This window comes from Lycium barbarum, chromosome 1 (assembly GCF_019175385.1).
Source record: "Lycium barbarum isolate Lr01 chromosome 1, ASM1917538v2, whole genome shotgun sequence".
Lineage (NCBI taxonomy): Eukaryota > Viridiplantae > Streptophyta > Magnoliopsida > Solanales > Solanaceae > Lycium > Lycium barbarum.
This window is the reverse complement of record NC_083337.1, coordinates 160456180-160483297: the sequence shown is the minus strand read 5'-3', so window position 1 is coordinate 160483297 and position 27118 is coordinate 160456180. Positions and strand designations below refer to the sequence as shown.

The following is a 27118-nucleotide window of genomic DNA, read 5'->3' as shown; positions in this document are numbered from 1 at the left end:
AGGGGGAAAGCGATAAATTAAAGAGATTGTATAGATGATGGAGATTGAAAAAGCCAGCATACCACGAGGCCATGGTATAGTTGTGGATGGATTAAGTCCTTTGAGTGAAACATTATGGAAGGAGAAAGTAAACACTGAAATAATCCTAGGAGATGATGTAACTGCTCATTTGGCTTGGAAGGATGTAAATGTAATGGTCTCTCTGAATAATGGAGATACCCGAAATGTATTAGAAGGACTTAGTGGTTATGCAGAGCCTGGAACCTTTACTGCCCTAATGGGTCCTTCTGGTTCTGGAAAATCCACACTTCTCGATGCCCTCTCTGGACGTCTTGCTTCTAACGCAATCGTCTCTGGAAGAATTCTCCTCAACGGTCGCAAAGCTAAACTCTCATTTGGAACTGCAGTAAGTACTCTTATATTTTCTTTCTTTTCAAAACATAGAGTAAAGAGTTAAAACTGATATTATACAGGCATATGTAACACAAGATGACACGTTGATTGGGACGCTAACGGTTCGGGAGACAATTTACTATTCAGCTCAATTGCGACTCCCTGATAGGATGCCATTATCGGGAAAAACGGACACTGGTTGAGAGCACAATTGTTGAAATGGGCTTACAAGATTGTGCTGATACGTATATTGGGAATTGGCACTTGCGTGGTATTAGTGGGGGAGAAAAGAGGAGAGTTAGTATCGCCCTTGAGATTCTAATGAGGCCTAAATTACTCTTTCTTGATGAACCAACAAGTGGACTGGACAGGTAAGTAAGGTGGTTAAGAACAAAATATTTATTTAACAATGTTAATTGAATAATATTAATGAACAATATTTGAAATCAGATTAATTTTGTGATAGTGCCTCAGCGTTCTTCGTATCACAGACGCTAAGTTGTCTGTCCAGAGATGGACGGACAGTGATAGCCTCAATTCACCAGCCAAGCAGGAGCAGTTTGACAGATTATACTTGCTTTCCGGAGGCAAAACAGTCTACTTTGGCCAGGCTTCTGAAGCATCTGAGGCAAGCAAGATACAACGGGTTTGAAGAACCCATTAATTACGTGTAACTGGGACTATATATATATAAGAAAAAATTAGCACATATATAACGAGCAGAATTCATTGATTCTAAAGTTTGGATTTGCCGATAATCCCACCCTTCTCTTTTTAACAAACTCGAAAGTCTGAAGACTGAATTTTTGTTTGCAGTTCTTTGCAGAAGCTGGATTTTCTTGTCCTACTCTCAGAAACCCGTCAGATCATTTCCTCCGGTGCATTAACTCCGATTTCGACAAAGTTAAGGCAACTCTAAGAGGGTCAATCAAGGTATGTATTAGAATTAATTTTTGATCACTTTGTTACTAATGAAACTCCAAATTGTTTGCACGTTTCACTGAGATTCCTAAATAGCTTCTTATATAGGCTATTGATCTGTTTATCGAAGCATACGCACGATAATTACTGCAATAAAGTCAATTATCCATATAAGTCGCCGCTTTCCGTGTCCTTAATTTCTTTAATATATAGGTTACCTTACGTCTTGTTCACGTATTCCCAACGCTACCATGATTAAGAAAATTTAGTTAGGTGTTAAGTCATTGTTTAATCCCACTTTCTTCTCTTCTTCTGATTAAGTTCTTCCTCATTTTTTTATTACGTCTGTGATTGTTGGGTCCATCCCATAATTTGAGGAAGGAAACATTTCCCTCATTTTAAGGAAGAAAACAAGGAAGAAAACATTTCCCCTATTTTGAGGAAGAAAACATATTCCTTGTTTTAAGGAAGAAAACATCTTTCTTGTATTTGGCAAATTGTCAAGTGCTTGCTTGAGTCACAAATGACATCAATAGGTTCATTTCATCCCTATAAATAGGGAAACCTTCCATCATTTGTTAACACACCAAAATATCAGACATTAGATCATCACAGCACAACCAAGAAGAGTTGTGTAATATCCTTGAGAGATTTGTGAGGGTTTTTTTTAGAGCTTGTATGTCTCTTCTTTCTATTCTTGAAAGTAATAGAAGTATTTTTCTCTCATATTAGCTCGATACTATAATTCTCCCCCCCCCCCCCCACCAACAAGTGGTATCAGAGCCAAGGTTCTGTCTGAGTATGCTCTGTGGTTGCAGCATAGTCTGAACTTCCACATCAGAAAAGAATTACCTAGGTGCTCCTGCATCAGCTGCCACGTCACCGGTCAGTTTTGTAATTTTTTGAAAAATTGCAGTTTGGTCCCTCAATTTTTTTTAAATTATTCAGAAGGTGAAAATGACCATTGACGAGTCAACTTCATCTTCTGGAGCTATGATTATGCTCACGGCTACCAACTACACGCTGTGGAAACCTCGGATGGAAGATTTCCTCAGTTGTAAAGACCTTTTTGATCTAATAGAGCTGAAGGGTATTAATCCTGACCCGCCCAAGTCAATAGAGTGGAAGAAAATTAATAGAAAAACTATTGGTCAAATCCGACAATGGATTGACCATAGTGTCTTCCACCACGTTGCACAAGAAATCGACGCTTATGCCCTTTGGAAGAAGTTGGAAGACATGTACCAGGCCAAGACCGCTCGGAACAAGGCCCTTCTGATGAGACGCCTTGTCAATATGAAGCTCAAAAGTGGAACTTCTGTTGCCGAACATACCAGTGAGTTCCAGAGTCTGGTAAATCAATTATCTTGTGTAGAAATGCCACTTGGAGACGAAATGCAATCTCTACTACTTCTTAGTTCCCTTCCTGATAGTTGGGAAACACTAGTTGTTACTCTCAGCAACTCAGCCCCAGATGGCAAACTTACCATGTCTGTGGTCAAGGATGCATTGTTCAATGAAGAGGCAAGAAGGAAAGACATGAGCACAAATCAGACTCATGCCCTTGTGATGGAGAATTGAGGAAGAGCACAAGGAAAACAACAAAGAAACAGTAGAGGAAAATGGCAAAGTAGAGGCAAAAGTCGGGGGAGATCATCGGATGGCCGGAAACCTTCTTATACCTGCCACCATTGCGGTATAGAGGGCCACATGAAGAAGAATTGCTACAAATGACTAGAGGAGCAAGGCAAGAGCAGTTCTCAACCGAAGAACAAGGGTGGTGAAGCGCTCATCACAATCTCAGGTGATGTAGCGTACTGTACTACCCATGATGAGACATGCCTTCACGTCTCAAGAGAAGACACGGAATGGGTGGTAGATACTGCAGCATCCTACCACGTAACTCCCCACAGGCACTACTTCACAACATACAAAGCTGGAGACTTTGGAGCGGTGAAGATGGGTAATTCCAGTTCCTCTGGAATAGCCGGAATTGGTGATGTACAAATAAAGATAGGTACCGGGAGCAAAATCACTTTGAAGGATGTCAGACATGTGACAGATCTTCGGCTCAATCTCCTGTCAGTGGTATCTCTTGACAAACAAGGGTATGGAAACCATTTTAGCAGAGGCACATGGAAAATGTCAAAGGGCGTTTTGACAATCGCTCGAGGACATGTTTGTGGAACATTGTACAAAACGCATTTGAGAATTTGTACAGACAGCCTCAACATTGCAGAGGAGGCTTCTCAGGATTTATGGCACTAGAGACTCGGCCACATGAGCGAGAAAGGGTTGACTACCTTGATGAAGAAGAATCTTATAAATGTTGACACTGCACTGTGTCCTTGCAATCATTGTCTATTCGGTAAGCAACACAGAGTGTCATTTAATTTCACTTCAACAAAAAGATCAGAGTTGTTAAGTTTGGTACACTCTGATGTCTGCGGTCCTATAGAGGTTGAATCACTCGGTGGAAGCAGATATTTTCTGACTTTTATCGATGATGCTTCTCGGAAAGTGTGGGTGTATTTCCTGAAGACGAAGGACCAGGTGTTCGAGTGCTTCAAGTCATTTCACGTCTTGGTGGAACGTGAAACAGGAAAGAAGCTGAAATGTCTCTGATCTGATAATGGAGGCGAGTATACTTCCAAGGCGTTCGACGTATATTGCAGAGCATATGGCATTCGACATGAGAAGTCAGTACCACGCACCCCTCAGCACAATGGCGTTGCTGAAAGAGTGAACTGGACTATCATAGAGCGTGTCCGGAGCATGCTGAACATGGCTAAACTTCCAAAGCCATTTTGGGGAGAAGCAGTCAATACCGCATGTTATCTCATCAACCGATCACCTTCAGTACCACTCAACTTTGAAGTTCCAGAGAGGCTATGGACAGGTAAGGATCCTACATACTCACATCTTAGAGTATTTGGGTGTTCATCATATGCACATGTATCCAAAGAGCTCAGGCAGAAGCTTGATACGAGAACTATCCTATGCATTTCATTGGCTACGGAAATGAAGAGTTTGGATACAGGTTATGGGATCCTAAGGAGAAAAAAGTGATCAGAAGCAGGGACGTTGTGTTTCACGAAAATTTGACAATAGAAGACATTGAAAAATCCACGATGTCTCAGAAGTCAAATGAGGGTGCTCAAGTTTCAAATGAAGCACCAGAATTGTTCTTGAGAAATAAGGACGAAGTGCCAGAAGAAAACTCAGAAGCAGAAAAAGATGAGGAGACAGAAGAGAGTGCTGAGCAAGGGGAGCCACAACCCACCTCACAAGAACCATCACACGACACAGATGATGGTAGTTCTTCTCAGATGGTTCCAACTGCTCGTAGATCTGAACGAGGCCATATACCATAAAAAAGGTACTCATCATTAGAATACCTTTTGCTTACTGAAGATGGAGAACCGGAGAGTTTTCAAGAAGCTATGTCTCATAAGGATAAAGAAAAATGGCTGATAGCAATGCAGGATGAGTTAGAATCTCTGCAGATAAATCAAACTTATGAGATCGTAGAACTTCCTAAAGGGAAGAAGGCACTGAGAAACAAATGGGTGTTCAAGTTAAAGAAGGATGCAAGCGGACAAGTGGTGAAACACAAAGCTCGGTTGGTTGTCAAAGGGTTCGAGCAGAAGAAAGGAATTGACTTTGATGAGATCTTTGCACCAGTTGTCAAGATGACCTCAATCCAAGTTATACTTGGCTTAGCAGCAAGTATGAACTTGGAGCTTGAACAGATGGATGTGAAGACAACATTTCTTCACGGAGATTTGAAAGAAGAAATCTATATGCAGCAGCCAGAAGGTTTTGAGGTTTCAAGTGATAATCTCGTGTGCAAGCTATCTAAAAGCTTGTATGGTTTGAAGCAGGCACCAAGGCAGTGGAATAAGAAGTTTGACTCATGCATGAAGAGTCAAGGCTACGAGAAGACTACTGCGGATGAGTGTGTATACATCAAGAGACTTCCAAACGGTACCTTCATTGCTCTTCTACTATATGTAGACGACATATTGATCGTTGGGAAAGATCAAATGAAGATAAACCAACTGAAGAAAGAACTCTCTAAGTCTTTTGATATGAAAGACTCAGGACCGGCTCAACAGATTCTTGGGATGCAGATCACTCGAGACAGGAAGAATCGCAAGTTATGGCTATCTCAAGAGAAGTACATTGATCGGGTACTTGAGAGATTCAACATGAATAATACCAAACCAGTTAGTGTTCCACTTGCGAATCACTTCAAGTTGAGAAAAAGAACATGTCCCACATCCAAGGAAGAGATCGGGGAGATGTCAGCGGTGCCCTATTCTTCAACAATTGGAAGTCTGATGTATGCCATGGTATGCACACGGCCAGATATCGCTCATGCAGTGGGTACAGTGAGTCGTTTTCTCTCTAACCCCGGGAAGGAGCATTGAGAGAGAGTCAAATGGATTCTCAGATACTTGAAGGGTACCACGAAGTTATGTCTTTGCTACGGTGGAGCTGATCCAGTCTTGGAAGGCTATACAGATGCTGATATGGCCGAAGATATTGATAGTAGAAAATCTACTTCATGATATATCTACACTTTTGCAGGGGGAGCTGTTTCTTGGCAATCAAGATTGCAGAAGTGTGTCGCTTTATCTACAACAGAAGCAGAATACATTGCTGCCGCTGAAGCTGGTAAAGAAATGTTGTGGCTAAAGCGCTATCTCCAAGAACTTGGGATCCAGCAGAAAGAGTACAAGATACATTGTGACAGTCAGAGTGCTCTAGACTTGAGCAAGAACTCCATGTACCATTCCCGTACAAAACATATTGATGTTCGGTATCACTGGATACGCGAGACGATTGATCAATAACTGTTGAGACTAGTGAAGATCAACACAAAGGAGAATCCATCAGACATGCTGACCAAGGTGGTACCGAGAGACAAGTTTGAATTGTGCAAAGAACTTGTCGGCATACACTCAAACTAAAAAGCCAGTGTACCCTCCTTCAGGTGTATGGGACTGGAGGGGGAGATTTGTTGGGTCCATCCCATAATTTGAGGAAGGAAACATCTCCCTCATTTTAAGGAAGAAAACATTTCCCCTGTTTTGAGGAAGAAAACATATTCCTTGTTTTAAGGAAGAAAACATCTTCCTTGTATTTGGCAAATTGTCAAGTGTTTGCTTGAGTCACAAATGACATCAATAGGTTCATTTCATCCCTATAAATAGGGAAGCCTTCCATCATTTGTTGACACACCAAAATATCAGACATTAGATCATCACAGCACAACCAAGAAGAGTTGTGTAATATCCTTGAGAGATTTGTGAGGTTTTTTTTTTTAGAGTTTTTTTTTAGAGCTTGTATGTCTCTTCTTTCTATTCTTGAAAGTAATAGAAGTATTGTTCTCTCATGTTAGCTCGATACTATAATTCCCCCAACACTGATTGTACTTGAGTCATAACTTTCGACATCATATATAGTTTATTAGCCTAATTGCGTTTAACCAAGTTTAAGTACCATTTTTTTTGGTTGGACTTTTACATTGTAAGGTTATTTGAAACCACTACAGGTAAACGTCCATAGTAAACATGGATTAATAATCTCAAGAAATAAGTAACCTTTAAACTACAGATTCTGTTACTAAACAATTCATTTAACTTATTCTTTTCTTATTTTGATAAGTTTGGTCCGTGCAATGACGATCCTCGAGACAAGATGACAGCAGCAGAAGCAATTCGAAGTCTTGTTGACTTCTATGGTCGTTCTCAGTACTGTTACTCAGCAAACGAACGAGTAGAGGAAATGTCCAAAGTTGTAAGTATTAATGTTCCAAACCTTGATTATTATGAATTATTGATTTCTTCATTTGCCTTCTGCCATCAAACGTGATCCTATTTTATTTTGTGTAATAGAAAGGACCAGTGCTAGATTCCAACGGTAGTCAGGCTAGTTTCTTTATGCAGTCCTACACATTAACCAAACGTTCGTTTATTAATATGTCAAGAGACGTTGTGTTACACCCCGGAAAATTTTAGTTCGCGCACAGTGGATCGACTGGCGAAGGACAATTTCGAGTATCGAACTAGTGATGTCTTAATGATATTTAGGAGAAGAATTATAATTCCCCTTATGACTGGTAATGAAGTGCCAAGTAAGTTTCAAGAAGGACCCATAAGCCAAATATGGGCATAAGCCATCCAAAAAGGGCGAGTTAAGGAAACACTTTCGGAGGATCTGGTTTGTAGGGATCAAAACTCCATTTTTAAGTCGGAATTTGGGAAAAACACCACAGTATGAAAGTTGTAGATAATTGAAATATCTTTCCAACCATAGGTCGTGAGCCCTCACATAATATCGGGATCAAAGGTTATGGCCGTTCTACGACAGACTGTTATGGGCAAAAATATCACCTTCTGGCACCATCCGCGACTCGCGGATGACCTGCGACTCGCGGATGCGACCCGACTTCATCGCGGATTGTGCCAGTGAGGGGCGATCGTCTGGCAAGATCTGTGACACAACCTGCGACTCGCGGAGCATTTCCGCGACTCGCGAAGTGTGTCGCATGTCGTGCCAGTCCAGAAAATTCTGGACCTTTTTAAATGTACCCAACTCGTCCAAAAATCATTTTTTTCCATATTGTTGACCAAGGAACTCTCTAGAACTCTCTCCAACATCCATCTATAAGAGATATCAAAGGAAAACCAAGATCAACAACATCAATTACATGAAATCAAGTGTGTAGATTCAAGCAAAACTTGTCTTCTTCAAGGAAATTCAAGAAAGAGTGAAGTAGGGTTTTGGTGCTAAAGGGTTATTCTCTTTCAAGTCTTGTTCAACCATCATCCAAGGTGAGTTTTATGATCATCCCATGTTGTTTAAGGTCTTAGAAAGCTTAGATGCTTGAAATGTAGAGAAGCATAACAAATGGGTCATTCAAGAGTGAATAGTGTCATGTTTGGTTAGTAGTGGAATTGAATCATGGATTATAGGGTGTTGTGAGTATGAATAGGTTATAAATGACTTGTAAACCCTGAGATAAATGTGATGAAATTGGAGAGAAATGGTGGATTTTGCTAAATGCACATAGATGATGATTGTTGATTGTGATATTGTGAGTAGCATTGAGAATGTTGGGAGTTGATATAGAACATGGGAAAAGTAGTATAAACAAAGGAAGTGCTGCCCAATTTTCCCTAGAAATAACGACGCGTTCTCATAGTTATTTAGCTAATGTACCTCGCATTCTCTAATGAAGGTGACGACGTAACATCGGAGGTGAACGAGAGACCGATAGCTTAGCTAAACGACAAAGGTATGTGAGGCTAGTCCTTTCTTCTAATGGCATGAATCTCTTAGCTTGAATTCCTATTCCTTTCATGAGCTCTCACCTCCTAAGAAGTTAGAGGCTTATGCCTATGAATGTATATGTGGATTAAGCTATTCGATGTGAGGATGTTATTCCTTGCCTACACTCACCTTATGTACTAGTCCTTTCAAGGTGAGGCAGAATGTCCATAATGGCTCCATAACGTAACCGGGGGATTACGACCTTACGTCACCCCGATTTGGTAAAGTTTATCATGAGTCTTATATACGCATTAGGATAAGATAAGTAATTTATGATGAGCATATTATTATGAGTATTTTGCATTGAGCATGTCATGAGCATTTTACACCGTGCCTAGTTGGCCGGGCAGTCACCGCCAAGGCGGGCAGCTATACGGAGACACCATGACCTTCGGGCATGGGCAGACACCACTAGTGGGCGGCATGAGACGGTACCCCGGACGCGGGAGGCCTGGACGCGGGCTAATGTTATTGATTATCACACCGTTCCGATATGGACGGGCAGCTTGCATATTATGCATATATGAGATTATGATGAGTATGAGTAAGACAATATGCAATACTTCTTTTATGATTGCCATTCAGATTTAGATGTTTCATATTGATGTTCACATTATATTATCACTGTCTTTCTTCATTGTTTATGCCTCTCATACTCAGTACAATGTTCGTACTGACGTCCTTTTTCTTTGGACGTTGTGTTCATGCCCACAGGTAGGCAGGGAGGAGACGTTGCTCCAGATTCCTAGAGTCGCCAGCCGATTAAAAGCCCTCCATTGCTCCGGAGGTGCCTAGGACAATCTTTTGTGTACAGTTGTATATGTGTCAGTTCATAGAGGCTCGTAGATACTTGATGTGGGTTGTATGGTCTCAGGAAATGGTCATTTTGCATGCATGTACATATATGTATTATTTTGCTAGCCTATAGGGCTCAAGTATATACAGTACATTTGTTTCCAAATGAAAATGTTTTTCTTATAAATTAACTATGAAGTGGATAATCGATTGACAAAGAGGCTAAGGAGTAGTAACACGAGTGGTGCTCGGTGGTTAGCACGGGTACCCGTCGCGGCCCTTAGCCGGGTCGTGACACGTTGGTTATTACTGGCTGAGGATTGTGATCTACATAATGGTCTCCATTTGCGTTGGAACCATCTATTTTAATGTGGGAACCAAGTATACTTCCATCCAGGTAATTTATTCTCCCTTAATTAGTGGAAAAAGTAACAAATTAACGAACACAGTAACATAGATAGAATTTTCATCAAGAAGATTCATCGTCTACTACATATACATAAAAAATCTACTACATATACATAAAAAGAATTTTGACCTTATATATACTAGATACTATAATTAATTTCTCCCAGGAGAAATCTCAATTTTGCTTAATTCAAATTGATATTTTGCAGGCTAGAGGTGCATGTGTATCATTCATCTTTGGGTTTATGACATTCATGTCGATTGGAGGTTTCCCTTCATTCGTCGAGGATATGAAAGTTCGTACTTCTTATATTATAGGAATTTTGAGTTTAACTTTTATAAATGCACCAGCAGTATAAAACTACAATTAATTGTCCATAATAAATGGAACTAGTTGTCACCAGAAAAATAAGGTAGACCACCTTTTTGCAACAATATATATATATATTAACACTGATATTGAACAAATTATTAAACAGGGTATAAAAGTTAAATATTATGGTGATACATTGCCTCACACTTCTAAGTTGGATTTGTTTTACCAATTAAAATTACAGGTATTTCAAAGGGAGAGGATGAATGGGCATTATGGTGTGATTCCGTTTGTGATAAGCAACACATTATCTGCAATGCCATTCCTTATACTGATTGCATTTCTTTCTGCTACTATCTGCTACTTCATGGCCCGCCTCCATCCAGGATTCTCCCACTATTTTTCTATGTACTTATCCTTTATTCCAGTATTACAGTGGTTGAGAGCCTAATGATGGCCATTGCAAGTGTTGTCCCTAATTTCCTCATGGGTATCATCATTGGTGCTGGCATTCAGGTTATAAACTTACTTAATCTGTTTCCATTTATTAGAGAAATTTAAATTTATATATAATATCAGTGCATTTTAATTGGTAATGGCAAATTATGTAGTTCATTTTCTATATTACCAAATTATTGTAGATGTTACACGTTGTTGTACGACAATTACCAAATTATTGTAGATGTCATACGTCGTTGTACGTCAATTATCAAATTATTGTAGACGTTACACGTAACAGTACGTAACTAGCACCATCGGTGCACTGAAAATTATATTATTAGATTGAAAACTGATTTTGCCTATCAATAAGAATCTAAGGGTTGGTAAAAGTATATATTATCACTTTTTACACTTAATTAATTTGTGTATGTTTGCCTTGTTAGGGAATATTTATGATGGTCTCTGGGTTCTTCAGACTCCCTCACGACATCCCGAAACAATTCTAGCGTTACCTAATGTCTTATTTCAGTTTTGACTTTTGGGCTCAACAGGTAAAATTTGGTAAAAATATTGTTACCAACTGCTTTTTGGCCATGTATTATAAAAATAGTCAATGTCCTAATGTTTCAAGTTCCACAAGTGAAACTCTTCCCTCGTGAAACTTTGGAACTTCAGCACAATATTGAAAAGTGGCTATTTGCAATTTTTTCCCTAATTGTTGCAAATTCGGTTAAACAATAATATTCCTTTTGTAGTTGAGTGTCATGACGTGGTATTAGAGGTTCCAAAATAAGTTTCATTATCACTCGACGACAAAATACTTCTATGTGCTTTGTCCCCGTACACAAGCCGCATGCTGCAAAATTAAATTTTACAAATAAACAAAAGTTACCTCATGGCAAAGTTCAAATTCTTGCTTATGAAGTGGTATAGCTATATTCAATAACAGTAAGTTATATTTCACATGCACATCTTATTTTTCAACACAAAGCTCGGTTGGTTGTCAAAGGGTTCGAGCAGAAGAAAGGAATTGACTTTGATGAGATCTTTGCACCAGTTGTCAAGATGACCTCAATCCAAGTTATACTTGGCTTAGCAGCAAGTATGAACTTGGAGCTTGAACAGATGGATGTGAAGACAACATTTCTTCACGGAGATTTGAAAGAAGAAATCTATATGCAGCAGCCAGAAGGTTTTGAGGTTTCAAGTGATAATCTCGTGTGCAAGCTATCTAAAAGCTTGTATGGTTTGAAGCAGGCACCAAGGCAGTGGAATAAGAAGTTTGACTCATGCATGAAGAGTCAAGGCTACGAGAAGACTACTGCGGATGAGTGTGTATACATCAAGAGACTTTCAAACGGTACCTTCATTGCTCTTCTACTATATGTAGACGACATATTGATCGTTGGGAAAGATCAAATGAAGATAAACCAACTGAAGAAAGAACTCTCTAAGTCTTTTGATATGAAAGACTCAGGACCGGCTCAACAGATTCTTGGGATGCAGATCACTCGAGACAGGAAGAATCGCAAGTTATGGCTATCTCAAGAGAAGTACATTGATCGGGTACTTGAGAGATTCAACATGAATAATACCAAACCAGTTAGTGTTCCACTTGCGAATCACTTCAAGTTGAGAAAAAGAACATGTCCCACATCCAAGGAAGAGATCGGGGAGATGTCAGCGGTGCCCTATTCTTCAACAATTGGAAGTCTGATGTATGCCATGGTATGCACACGGCCAGATATCGCTCATGCAGTGGGTACAGTGAGTCGTTTTCTCTCTAACCCCGGGAAGGAGCATTGAGAGAGAGTCAAATGGATTCTCAGATACTTGAAGGGTACCACGAAGTTATGTCTTTGCTACGGTGGAGCTGATCCAGTCTTGGAAGGCTATACAGATGCTGATATGGCCGAAGATATTGATAGTAGAAAATCTACTTCATGATATATCTACACTTTTGCAGGGGGAGCTGTTTCTTGGCAATCAAGATTGCAGAAGTGTGTCGCTTTATCTACAACAGAAGCAGAATACATTGCTGCCGCTGAAGCTGGTAAAGAAATGTTGTGGCTAAAGCGCTATCTCCAAGAACTTGGGATCCAGCAGAAAGAGTACAAGATACATTGTGACAGTCAGAGTGCTCTAGACTTGAGCAAGAACTCCATGTACCATTCCCGTACAAAACATATTGATGTTCGGTATCACTGGATACGCGAGACGATTGATCAATAACTGTTGAGACTAGTGAAGATCAACACAAAGGAGAATCCATCAGACATGCTGACCAAGGTGGTACCGAGAGACAAGTTTGAATTGTGCAAAGAACTTGTCGGCATACACTCAAACTAAAAAGCCAGTGTACCCTCCTTCAGGTGTATGGGACTGGAGGGGGAGATTTGTTGGGTCCATCCCATAATTTGAGGAAGGAAACATCTCCCTCATTTTAAGGAAGAAAACATTTCCCCTGTTTTGAGGAAGAAAACATATTCCTTGTTTTAAGGAAGAAAACATCTTCCTTGTATTTGGCAAATTGTCAAGTGTTTGCTTGAGTCACAAATGACATCAATAGGTTCATTTCATCCCTATAAATAGGGAAGCCTTCCATCATTTGTTGACACACCAAAATATCAGACATTAGATCATCACAGCACAACCAAGAAGAGTTGTGTAATATCCTTGAGAGATTTGTGAGGTTTTTTTTTTTAGAGTTTTTTTTTAGAGCTTGTATGTCTCTTCTTTCTATTCTTGAAAGTAATAGAAGTATTGTTCTCTCATGTTAGCTCGATACTATAATTCCCCCAACACTGATTGTACTTGAGTCATAACTTTCGACATCATATATAGTTTATTAGCCTAATTGCGTTTAACCAAGTTTAAGTACCATTTTTTTTGGTTGGACTTTTACATTGTAAGGTTATTTGAAACCACTACAGGTAAACGTCCATAGTAAACATGGATTAATAATCTCAAGAAATAAGTAACCTTTAAACTACAGATTCTGTTACTAAACAATTCATTTAACTTATTCTTTTCTTATTTTGATAAGTTTGGTCCGTGCAATGACGATCCTCGAGACAAGATGACAGCAGCAGAAGCAATTCGAAGTCTTGTTGACTTCTATGGTCGTTCTCAGTACTGTTACTCAGCAAACGAACGAGTAGAGGAAATGTCCAAAGTTGTAAGTATTAATGTTCCAAACCTTGATTATTATGAATTATTGATTTCTTCATTTGCCTTCTGCCATCAAACGTGATCCTATTTTATTTTGTGTAATAGAAAGGACCAGTGCTAGATTCCAACGGTAGTCAGGCTAGTTTCTTTATGCAGTCCTACACATTAACCAAACGTTCGTTTATTAATATGTCAAGAGACGTTGTGTTACACCCCGGAAAATTTTAGTTCGCGCACAGTGGATCGACTGGCGAAGGACAATTTCGAGTATCGAACTAGTGATGTCTTAATGATATTTAGGAGAAGAATTATAATTCCCCTTATGACTGGTAATGAAGTGCCAAGTAAGTTTCAAGAAGGACCCATAAGCCAAATATGGGCATAAGCCATCCAAAAAGGGCGAGTTAAGGAAACACTTTCGGAGGATCTGGTTTGTAGGGATCAAAACTCCATTTTTAAGTCGGAATTTGGGAAAAACACCACAGTATGAAAGTTGTAGATAATTGAAATATCTTTCCAACCATAGGTCGTGAGCCCTCACATAATATCGGGATCAAAGGTTATGGCCGTTCTACGACAGACTGTTATGGGCAAAAATATCACCTTCTGGCACCATCCGCGACACCATCCGCGACTCGCGGATGACCTGCGACTCGCGGATGCGACCCGACTTCATCGCGGATTGTGCCAGTGAGGGGCGATCGTCTGGCAAGATCTGTGACACAACCTGCGACTCGCGGAGCATTTCCGCGACTCGCGAAGTGTGTCGCATGTCGTGCCAGTCCAGAAAATTCTGGACCTTTTTAAATGTACCCAACTCGTCCAAAAATCATTTTTTTCCATATTGTTGACCAAGGAACTCTCTAGAACTCTCTCCAACATCCATCTATAAGAGATATCAAAGGAAAACCAAGATCAACAACATCAATTACATGAAATCAAGTGTGTAGATTCAAGCAAAACTTGTCTTCTTCAAGGAAATTCAAGAAAGAGTGAAGTAGGGTTTTGGTGCTAAAGGGTTATTCTCTTTCAAGTCTTGTTCAACCATCATCCAAGGTGAGTTTTATGATCATCCCATGTTGTTTAAGGTCTTAGAAAGCTTAGATGCTTGAAATGTAGAGAAGCATAACAAATGGGTCATTCAAGAGTGAATAGTGTCATGTTTGGTTAGTAGTGGAATTGAATCATGGATTATAGGGTGTTGTGAGTATAAATAGGTTATAAATGACTTGTAAACCCTGAGATAAATGTGATGAAATTGGAGAGAAATGGTGGATTTTGCTAAATGCACATAGATGATGATTGTTGATTGTGATATTGTGAGTAGCATTGAGAATGTTGGGAGTTGATATAGAACATGGGAAAAGTAGTATAAACAAAGGAAGTGCTGCCCAATTTTCCCTAGAAATAACGACGCGTTCTCATAGTTATTTAGCTAATGTACCTCGCATTCTCTAATGAAGGTGACGACGTAACATCGGAGGTGAACGAGAGACCGATAGCTTAGCTAAACGACAAAGGTATGTGAGGCTAGTCCTTCCTTCTAATGGCATGAATCTCTTAGCTTGAATTCCTATTCCTTTCATGAGCTCTCACCTCCTAAGAAGTTAGAGGCTTATGCCTATGAATGTATATGTGGATTAAGCTATTCGATGTGAGGATGTTATTCCTTGCCTACACTCACCTTATGTACTAGTCCTTTCAAGGTGAAGCAGAATGTCCATAATGGCTCCATAACGTAACCGGGGGATTACGACCTTACGTCACCCCGATATGGTAAAGTTTATCATGAGTCTTATATACGCATTAGGATAAGATAAGTAATTTATGATGAGCATATTATTATGAGTATTTTGCATTGAGCATGTCATGAGCATTTTACACCGTGCCTAGTTGGCCGGGCAGTCACCGCCAAGGCGGGCAGCTATACGGAGACACCATGACCTTCGGGCATGGGCAGACACCACTAGTGGGCGGCATGAGACGGTACCCCGGACGCGGGAGGCCTGGACGCGGGCTAATGTTATTGATTATCACACCGTTCCGATATGGACGGGCAGCTTGCATATTATGCATATATGAGATTATGATGAGTATGAGTAAGACAATATGCAATACTTCTTTTATGATTGCCATTCAGATTTAGATGTTTCATATTGATGTTCACATTATATTATCACTGTCTTTCTTCATTGTTTATGCCTCTCATACTCAGTACAATGTTCGTACTGACGTCCTTTTTCTTTGGACGTTGTGTTCATGCCCACAGGTAGGCAGGGAGGAGACGTTGCTCCAGATTCCTAGAGTCGCCAGCCGATTAAAAGCCCTCCATTGCTCCGGAGGTGCCTAGGACAATCTTTTGTGTACAGTTGTATATGTGTCAGTTCATAGAGGCTCGTAGATACTTGATGTGGGTTGTATGGTCTCAGGAAATGGTCATTTTGCATGCATGTACATATATGTATTATTTTGCTAGCCTATAGGGCTCAAGTATATACAGTACATTTGTTTCCAAATGAAAATGTTTTTCTTATAAATTAACTATGAAGTGGATAATCGATTGACAAAGAGGCTAAGGAGTAGTAACACGAGTGGTGCTCGGTGGTTAGCACGGGTACCCGTCGCGGCCCTTAGCCGGGTCGTGACACGTTGGTTATTACTGGCTGAGGATTGTGATCTACATAATGGTCTCCATTTGCGTTGGAACCATCTATTTTAATGTGGGAACCAAGTATACTTCCATCCAGGTAATTTATTCTCCCTTAATTAGTGGAAAAAGTAACAAATTAACGAACACAGTAACATAGATAGAATTTTCATCAAGAAGATTCATCGTCTACTACATATACATAAAAAATCTACTACATATACATAAAAAGAATTTTGACCTTATATATACTAGATACTATAATTAATTTCTCCCAGGAGAAATCTCAATTTTGCTTAATTCAAATTGATATTTTGCAGGCTAGAGGTGCATGTGTATCATTCATCTTTGGGTTTATGACATTCATGTCGATTGGAGGTTTCCCTTCATTCGTCGAGGATATGAAAGTTCGTACTTCTTATATTATAGGAATTTTGAGTTTAACTTTTATAAATGCACCAGCAGTATAAAACTACAATTAATTGTCCATAATAAATGGAACTAGTTGTCACCAGAAAAATAAGGTAGACCACCTTTTTGCAACAATATATATATATATTAACACTGATATTGAACAAATTATTAAACAGGGTATAAAAGTTAAATATTATGGTGATACATTGCCTCACACTTCTAAGTTGGATTTGTTTTACCAATTAAAATTACAGGTATTTCAAAGGGAGAGGATGAATGGGCATTATGGTGTGATTCCGTTTGTGATAAGCAACACATTATCTGCAATGCCATTCCTTATACTGATTGCATTTCTTTCTGCTACTATCTGCTACTTCATGGCCCGCCTCCATCCAGGATTCTCCCACTATTTTTCTATGTACTTATCCTTTATTCCAGTATTACAGTGGTTGAGAGCCTAATGATGGCCATTGCAAGTGTTGTCCCTAATTTCCTCATGGGTATCATCATTGGTGCTGGCATTCAGGTTATAAACTTACTTAATCTGTTTCCATTTATTAGAGAAATTTAAATTTATATATAATATCAGTGCATTTTAATTGGTAATGGCAAATTATGTAGTTCATTTTCTATATTACCAAATTATTGTAGATGTTACACGTTGTTGTACGACAATTACCAAATTATTGTAGATGTCATACGTCGTTGTACGTCAATTATCAAATTATTGTAGACGTTACACGTAACAGTACGTAACTAGCACCATCGGTGCACTGAAAATTATATTATTAGATTGAAAACTGATTTTGCCTATCAATAAGAATCTAAGGGTTGGTAAAAGTATATATTATCACTTTTTACACTTAATTAATTTGTGTATGTTTGCCTTGTTAGGGAATATTTATGATGGTCTCTGGGTTCTTCAGACTCCCTCACGACATCCCGAAACAATTCTAGCGTTACCTAATGTCTTATTTCAGTTTTGACTTTTGGGCTCAACAGGTAAAATTTGGTAAAAATATTGTTACCAACTGCTTTTTGGCCATGTATTATAAAAATAGTCAATGTCCTAATGTTTCAAGTTCCACAAGTGAAACTCTTCCCTCGTGAAACTTTGGAACTTCAGCACAATATTGAAAAGTGGCTATTTGCAATTTTTTCCCTAATTGTTGCAAATTCGGTTAAACAATAATATTCCTTTTGTAGTTGAGTGTCATGACGTGGTATTAGAGGTTCCAAAATAAGTTTCATTATCACTCGACGACAAAATACTTCTATGTGCTTTGTCCCCGTACACAAGCCGCATGCTGCAAAATTAAATTTTACAAATAAACAAAAGTTACCTCATGGCAAAGTTCAAATTCTTGCTTATGAAGTGGTATAGCTATATTCAATAACAGTAAGTTATATTTCACATGCACATCTTATTTTTCAACACAAAGCTCGGTTGGTTGTCAAAGGGTTCGAGCAGAAGAAAGGAATTGACTTTGATGAGATCTTTGCACCAGTTGTCAAGATGACCTCAATCCAAGTTATACTTGGCTTAGCAGCAAGTATGAACTTGGAGCTTGAACAGATGGATGTGAAGACAACATTTCTTCACGGAGATTTGAAAGAAGAAATCTATATGCAGCAGCCAGAAGGTTTTGAGGTTTCAAGTGATAATCTCGTGTGCAAGCTATCTAAAAGCTTGTATGGTTTGAAGCAGGCACCAAGGCAGTGGAATAAGAAGTTTGACTCATGCATGAAGAGTCAAGGCTACGAGAAGACTACTGCGGATGAGTGTGTATACATCAAGAGACTTTCAAACGGTACCTTCATTGCTCTTCTACTATATGTAGACGACATATTGATCGTTGGGAAAGATCAAATGAAGATAAACCAACTGAAGAAAGAACTCTCTAAGTCTTTTGATATGAAAGACTCAGGACCGGCTCAACAGATTCTTGGGATGCAGATCACTCGAGACAGGAAGAATCGCAAGTTATGGCTATCTCAAGAGAAGTACATTGATCGGGTACTTGAGAGATTCAACATGAATAATACCAAACCAGTTAGTGTTCCACTTGCGAATCACTTCAAGTTGAGAAAAAGAACATGTCCCACATCCAAGGAAGAGATCGGGGAGATGTCAGCGGTGCCCTATTCTTCAACAATTGGAAGTCTGATGTATGCCATGGTATGCACACGGCCAGATATCGCTCATGCAGTGGGTACAGTGAGTCGTTTTCTCTCTAACCCCGGGAAGGAGCATTGAGAGAGAGTCAAATGGATTCTCAGATACTTGAAGGGTACCACGAAGTTATGTCTTTGCTACGGTGGAGCTGATCCAGTCTTGGAAGGCTATACAGATGCTGATATGGCCGAAGATATTGATAGTAGAAAATCTACTTCATGATATATCTACACTTTTGCAGGGGGAGCTGTTTCTTGGCAATCAAGATTGCAGAAGTGTGTCGCTTTATCTACAACAGAAGCAGAATACATTGCTGCCGCTGAAGCTGGTAAAGAAATGTTGTGGCTAAAGCGCTATCTCCAAGAACTTGGGATCCAGCAGAAAGAGTACAAGATACATTGTGACAGTCAGAGTGCTCTAGACTTGAGCAAGAACTCCATGTACCATTCCCGTACAAAACATATTGATGTTCGGTATCACTGGATACGCGAGACGATTGATCAATAACTGTTGAGACTAGTGAAGATCAACACAAAGGAGAATCCATCAGACATGCTGACCAAGGTGGTACCGAGAGACAAGTTTGAATTGTGCAAAGAACTTGTCGGCATACACTCAAACTAAAAAGCCAGTGTACCCTCCTTCAGGTGTATGGGACTGGAGGGGGAGATTTGTTGGGTCCATCCCATAATTTGAGGAAGGAAACATCTCCCTCATTTTAAGGAAGAAAACATTTCCCCTGTTTTGAGGAAGAAAACATATTCCTTGTTTTAAGGAAGAAAACATCTTCCTTGTATTTGGCAAATTGTCAAGTGTTTGCTTGAGTCACAAATGACATCAATAGGTTCATTTCATCCCTATAAATAGGGAAGCCTTCCATCATTTGTTGACACACCAAAATATCAGACATTAGATCATCACAGCACAACCAAGAAGAGTTGTGTAATATCCTTGAGAGATTTGTGAGGTTTTTTTTTTTAGAGTTTTTTTTTAGAGCTTGTATGTCTCTTCTTTCTATTCTTGAAAGTAATAGAAGTATTGTTCTCTCATGTTAGCTCGATACTATAATTCCCCCAACACTGATTGTACTTGAGTCATAACTTTCGACATCATATATAGTTTATTAGCCTAATTGCGTTTAACCAAGTTTAAGTACCATTTTTTTTGGTTGGACTTTTACATTGTAAGGTTATTTGAAACCACTACAGGTAAACGTCCATAGTAAACATGGATTAATAATCTCAAGAAATAAGTAACCTTTAAACTACAGATTCTGTTACTAAACAATTCATTTAACTTATTCTTTTCTTATTTTGATAAGTTTGGTCCGTGCAATGACGATCCTCGAGACAAGATGACAGCAGCAGAAGCAATTCGAAGTCTTGTTGACTTCTATGGTCGTTCTCAGTACTGTTACTCAGCAAACGAACGAGTAGAGGAAATGTCCAAAGTTGTAAGTATTAATGTTCCAAACCTTGATTATTATGAATTATTGATTTCTTCATTTGCCTTCTGCCATCAAACGTGATCCTATTTTATTTTGTGTAATAGAAAGGACCAGTGCTAGATTCCAACGGTAGTCAGGCTAGTTTCTTTATGCAGTCCTACACATTAACCAAACGTTCGTTTATTAATATGTCAAGAGACGTTGTGTTACACCCCGGAAAATTTTAGTTCGCGCACAGTGGATCGACTGGCGAAGGACAATTTCGAGTATCGAACTAGTGATGTCTTAATGATATTTAGGAGAAGAATTATAATTCCCCTTATGACTGGTAATGAAGTGCCAAGTAAGTTTCAAGAAGGACCCATAAGCCAAATATGGGCATAAGCCATCCAAAAAGGGCGAGTTAAGGAAACACTTTCGGAGGATCTGGTTTGTAGGGATCAAAACTCCATTTTTAAGTCGGAATTTGGGAAAAACACCACAGTATGAAAGTTGTAGATAATTGAAATATCTTTCCAACCATAGGTCGTGAGCCCTCACATAATATCGGGATCAAAGGTTATGGCCGTTCTACGACAGACTGTTATGGGCAAAAATATCACCTTCTGGCACCATCCGCGACTCGCGGATGACCTGCGACTCGCGGATGCGACCCGACTTCATCGCGGATTGTGCCAGTGAGGGGCGATCGTCTGGCAAGATCTGTGACACAACCTGCGACTCGCGGAGCATTTCCGCGACTCGCGAAGTGTGTCGCATGTCGTGCCAGTCCAGAAAATTCTGGACCTTTTTAAATGTACCCAACTCGTCCAAAAATCATTTTTTTCCATATTGTTGACCAAGGAACTCTCTAGAACTCTCTCCAACATCCATCTATAAGAGATATCAAAGGAAAACCAAGATCAACAACATCAATTACATGAAATCAAGTGTGTAGATTCAAGCAAAACTTGTCTTCTTCAAGGAAATTCAAGAAAGAGTGAAGTAGGGTTTTGGTGCTAAAGGGTTATTCTCTTTCAAGTCTTGTTCAACCATCATCCAAGGTGAGTTTTATGATCATCCCATGTTGTTTAAGGTCTTAGAAAGCTTAGATGCTTGAAATGTAGAGAAGCATAACAAATGGGTCATTCAAGAGTGAATAGTGTCATGTTTGGTTAGTAGTGGAATTGAATCATGGATTATAGGGTGTTGTGAGTATAAATAGGTTATAAATGACTTGTAAACCCTGAGATAAATGTGATGAAATTGGAGAGAAATGGTGGATTTTGCTAAATGCACATAGATGATGATTGTTGATTGTGATATTGTGAGTAGCATTGAGAATGTTGGGAGTTGATATAGAACATGGGAAAAGTAGTATAAACAAAGGAAGTGCTGCCCAATTTTCCCTAGAAATAACGACGCGTTCTCATAGTTATTTAGCTAATGTACCTCGCATTCTCTAATGAAGGTGACGACGTAACATCGGAGGTGAACGAGAGACCGATAGCTTAGCTAAACGACAAAGGTATGTGAGGCTAGTCCTTCCTTCTAATGGCATGAATCTCTTAGCTTGAATTCCTATTCCTTTCATGAGCTCTCACCTCCTAAGAAGTTAGAGGCTTATGCCTATGAATGTATATGTGGATTAAGCTATTCGATGTGAGGATGTTATTCCTTGCCTACACTCACCTTATGTACTAGTCCTTTCAAGGTGAAGCAGAATGTCCATAATGGCTCCATAACGTAACCGGGGGATTACGACCTTACGTCACCCCGATATGGTAAAGTTTATCATGAGTCTTATATACGCATTAGGATAAGATAAGTAATTTATGATGAGCATATTATTATGAGTATTTTGCATTGAGCATGTCATGAGCATTTTACACCGTGCCTAGTTGGCCGGGCAGTCACCGCCAAGGCGGGCAGCTATACGGAGACACCATGACCTTCGGGCATGGGCAGACACCACTAGTGGGCGGCATGAGACGGTACCCCGGACGCGGGAGGCCTGGACGCGGGCTAATGTTATTGATTATCACACCGTTCCGATATGGACGGGCAGCTTGCATATTATGCATATATGAGATTATGATGAGTATGAGTAAGACAATATGCAATACTTCTTTTATGATTGCCATTCAGATTTAGATGTTTCATATTGATGTTCACATTATATTATCACTGTCTTTCTTCATTGTTTATGCCTCTCATACTCAGTACAATGTTCGTACTGACGTCCTTTTTCTTTGGACGTTGTGTTCATGCCCACAGGTAGGCAGGGAGGAGACGTTGCTCCAGATTCCTAGAGTCGCCAGCCGATTAAAAGCCCTCCATTGCTCCGGAGGTGCCTAGGACAATCTTTTGTGTACAGTTGTATATGTGTCAGTTCATAGAGGCTCGTAGATACTTGATGTGGGTTGTATGGTCTCAGGAAATGGTCATTTTGCATGCATGTACATATATGTATTATTTTGCTAGCCTATAGGGCTCAAGTATATACAGTACATTTGTTTCCAAATGAAAATGTTTTTCTTATAAATTAACTATGAAGTGGATAATCGATTGACAAAGAGGCTAAGGAGTAGTAACACGAGTGGTGCTCGGTGGTTAGCACGGGTACCCGTCGCGGCCCTTAGCCGGGTCGTGACACGTTGGTTATTACTGGCTGAGGATTGTGATCTACATAATGGTCTCCATTTGCGTTGGAACCATCTATTTTAATGTGGGAACCAAGTATACTTCCATCCAGGTAATTTATTCTCCCTTAATTAGTGGAAAAAGTAACAAATTAACGAACACAGTAACATAGATAGAATTTTCATCAAGAAGATTCATCGTCTACTACATATACATAAAAAATCTACTACATATACATAAAAAGAATTTTGACCTTATATATACTAGATACTATAATTAATTTCTCCCAGGAGAAATCTCAATTTTGCTTAATTCAAATTGATATTTTGCAGGCTAGAGGTGCATGTGTATCATTCATCTTTGGGTTTATGACATTCATGTCGATTGGAGGTTTCCCTTCATTCGTCGAGGATATGAAAGTTCGTACTTCTTATATTATAGGAATTTTGAGTTTAACTTTTATAAATGCACCAGCAGTATAAAACTACAATTAATTGTCCATAATAAATGGAACTAGTTGTCACCAGAAAAATAAGGTAGACCACCTTTTTGCAACAATATATATATATATTAACACTGATATTGAACAAATTATTAAACAGGGTATAAAAGTTAAATATTATGGTGATACATTGCCTCACACTTCTAAGTTGGATTTGTTTTACCAATTAAAATTACAGGTATTTCAAAGGGAGAGGATGAATGGGCATTATGGTGTGATTCCGTTTGTGATAAGCAACACATTATCTGCAATGCCATTCCTTATACTGATTGCATTTCTTTCTGCTACTATCTGCTACTTCATGGCCCGCCTCCATCCAGGATTCTCCCACTATTTTTCTATGTACTTATCCTTTATTCCAGTATTACAGTGGTTGAGAGCCTAATGATGGCCATTGCAAGTGTTGTCCCTAATTTCCTCATGGGTATCATCATTGGTGCTGGCATTCAGGTTATAAACTTACTTAATCTGTTTCCATTTATTAGAGAAATTTAAATTTATATATAATATCAGTGCATTTTAATTGGTAATGGCAAATTATGTAGTTCATTTTCTATATTACCAAATTATTGTAGATGTTACACGTTGTTGTACGACAATTACCAAATTATTGTAGATGTCATACGTCGTTGTACGTCAATTATCAAATTATTGTAGACGTTACACGTAACAGTACGTAACTAGCACCATCGGTGCACTGAAAATTATATTATTAGATTGAAAACTGATTTTGCCTATCAATAAGAATCTAAGGGTTGGTAAAAGTATATATTATCACTTTTTACACTTAATTAATTTGTGTATGTTTGCCTTGTTAGGGAATATTTATGATGGTCTCTGGGTTCTTCAGACTCCCTCACGACATCCCGAAACAATTCTAGCGTTACCTAATGTCTTATTTCAGTTTTGACTTTTGGGCTCAACAGGTAAAATTTGGTAAAAATATTGTTACCAACTGCTTTTTGGCCATGTATTATAAAAATAGTCAATGTCCTAATGTTTCAAGTTCCACAAGTGAAACTCTTCCCTCGTGAAACTTTGGAACTTCAGCACAATATTGAAAAGTGGCTATTTGCAATTTTTTCCCTAATTGTTGCAAATTCGGTTAAACAATAATATTCCTTTTGTAGTTGAGTGTCATGACGTGGTATTAGAGGTTCCAAAATAAGTTTCATTATCACTCGACGACAAAATACTTCTATGTGCTTTGTCCCCGTACACAAGCCGCATGCTGCAAAATTAAATTTTACAAATAAACAAAAGTTACCTCATGGCAAAGTTCAAATTCTTGCTTATGAAGTGGTATAGCTATATTCAATAACAGTAAGTTATATTTCACATGCACATCTTATTTTTCAACTATATGTGTGGTTCAAAATGACCAATTTGATATGGTTTCTGCAGGGGCAATACAAAAATGATTTACAGGGATTGATGTTTGATAACCAGAGTCCTGATCTCCCCGAGATCTCAGGAGAGTACGTACTAAAATATACATTCCAGATTGATGTGAACAAATCAAAATGGGCAGACCTAAGTGTCATCTTCTCCATGATAATCATCTATCGAATCATCTTCTTCGTCATGATCAAGATCAATGAAGATGTCACTCCTTGGGTCCGAGGTTATGTTGCCACGAGAAGAATGCAACACAAAGGTGTGAATCAGAATAACATTGGCCTAGTGCACTCTTGCTCGCATTCGCCTTCTCTAAATGTCTGAGAACTAAGGACCAAATTGCGCAAGAGATTAAAAGATATACTAGTCTATTATCCATTTATTCTTCTGTTTATAAGTAACGACAACAAATTGTACAATATGCAATAACATATGAAATTACCTAGTTAATTCCTTGGATGGTCATCCAAGTTTAGGAAATTTCCTACAAAAATCACTTTTGTTTCATTTAGAACAGTAAGGTCACTCAAGTATCACTCTTTTCCTCAAAAAGTACCTAAACACCTAAAAAGCTCACTTCTCTCCTAGTTAGCATGCCATATCACTAAAGGCCCATTTTTTTTATTTTATAATAGATTATATTTAACTCATCAAACTCATTTAACTAAATTCATATTTCATAACCAATTAAATATGACACGGTTAGGGGCAAAAGAATCAAACCATACTTTCTATTAAGCCACTTTTTTAAAATCTATATTTTTTTTAATCTCGATTCAAATATATTATCTTTCAATTTAAATTAAAATTCAAGTGATTTAATCTTTCTATTCAAATTCAAGTTTTTTCAAATATCATATTTTTTCCAGATTAAACAACATATTTTTTCCATCTTAAAATAGAACTACACATGTATACAAAGATTACATTTGTATCGGGATAAATTTAACTTTTTTTTAAATTAAATCGTATATTTTAAAAAATAAAGTTAGTGTAAATTTTTTTCTTTATTTTTAGTTATTTGTTCTTATATATGTAGTTTGTAATTTTTGGCATTTCCATCTCCATACCATTGAGGTCTTTTTATTTCTCATGCAAAAAGGTATAGAATTTTCACTATTGTAATACTTTATTTTATGAAATTATATTATTGCTCTTATTTTTTATTTTGAAATATTATACTATTAGTCTTATATGAAATATAATTTATTTCATGTTATGATATAGATATTCCAACTTGTCGTGTTAATATCTACCAATTTATTAAACTACAGCTCTAAAGTAACTCAAATTCAATTTTTTAATTTTATTTTTAAAACTTATCTACATATTTAAAAAATTCATATTTTAATTCTAATTCATTTAGATTGCATGATAGTTTGTTCCTTTGCCGCTTTTTAACCGAGTCATGTTTGATTGGATATAAAATATGAACTTGATTAAATGAGTTTGATGAGTTAAATATGGCTAGTAGTAAAATTTAAAAAATTGGGTTTTAGTGACATGGCATGCCAACTAAGAGAAAAGGAGGTCTTTGATGTGTTTAGGTACTTTTTGAGGAAAACAGTTGTACTTGAATGATTTTATTGTCCTAAATGAAACAAAAGTGACTTTTATAGGAAATTTCCTAAACTTGAGTGACCATACAAGGAATTAACTCTGAAATTACGATGAGTCTCACTTTTTTCATTTTTTTTATTTCCATTTTTATCTTTCACTATATGAAAAGGACTCGGAGCTTGTTTAGCTTAAATGCTTAATTGACTGGAAGTAATTATTAACATCAAGTGATTAAAAGAATTTTTTGTTTGATTTTGTTATGTATATTTCTCTTTCTACACTACTTAAAACACACACACTCATATAATTGAGGATAACTTTAAAATATAGTCAAAGTAGAGAGGTAAACGTGAACTTTTTCAAACAATATTTTATAGATGAATCAACTATGTCGAGATTTTGATTTGGTTCAAGACTAAGAACTTTGGACCTCTCCTCATTTATATCATTGGGTTAATTTTGAAATACTTAAATGACAATTAAAAAATAGGTAACTATATTATATCCAATATCATTATCTTGTTGTAATTAATTATTTTTTTCCATTAATATGAAAGTATTTCATAAAT

General features: G+C 38.1%; 1 pseudogene; it reads left to right on the top strand.

The window, feature by feature from the left end:
• On the top strand, window positions 1–25320 carry LOC132601958 (ABC transporter G family member 11-like; annotated as a pseudogene).
• The last annotated feature ends 1798 nt before the right edge of the window (window positions 25321–27118 follow it).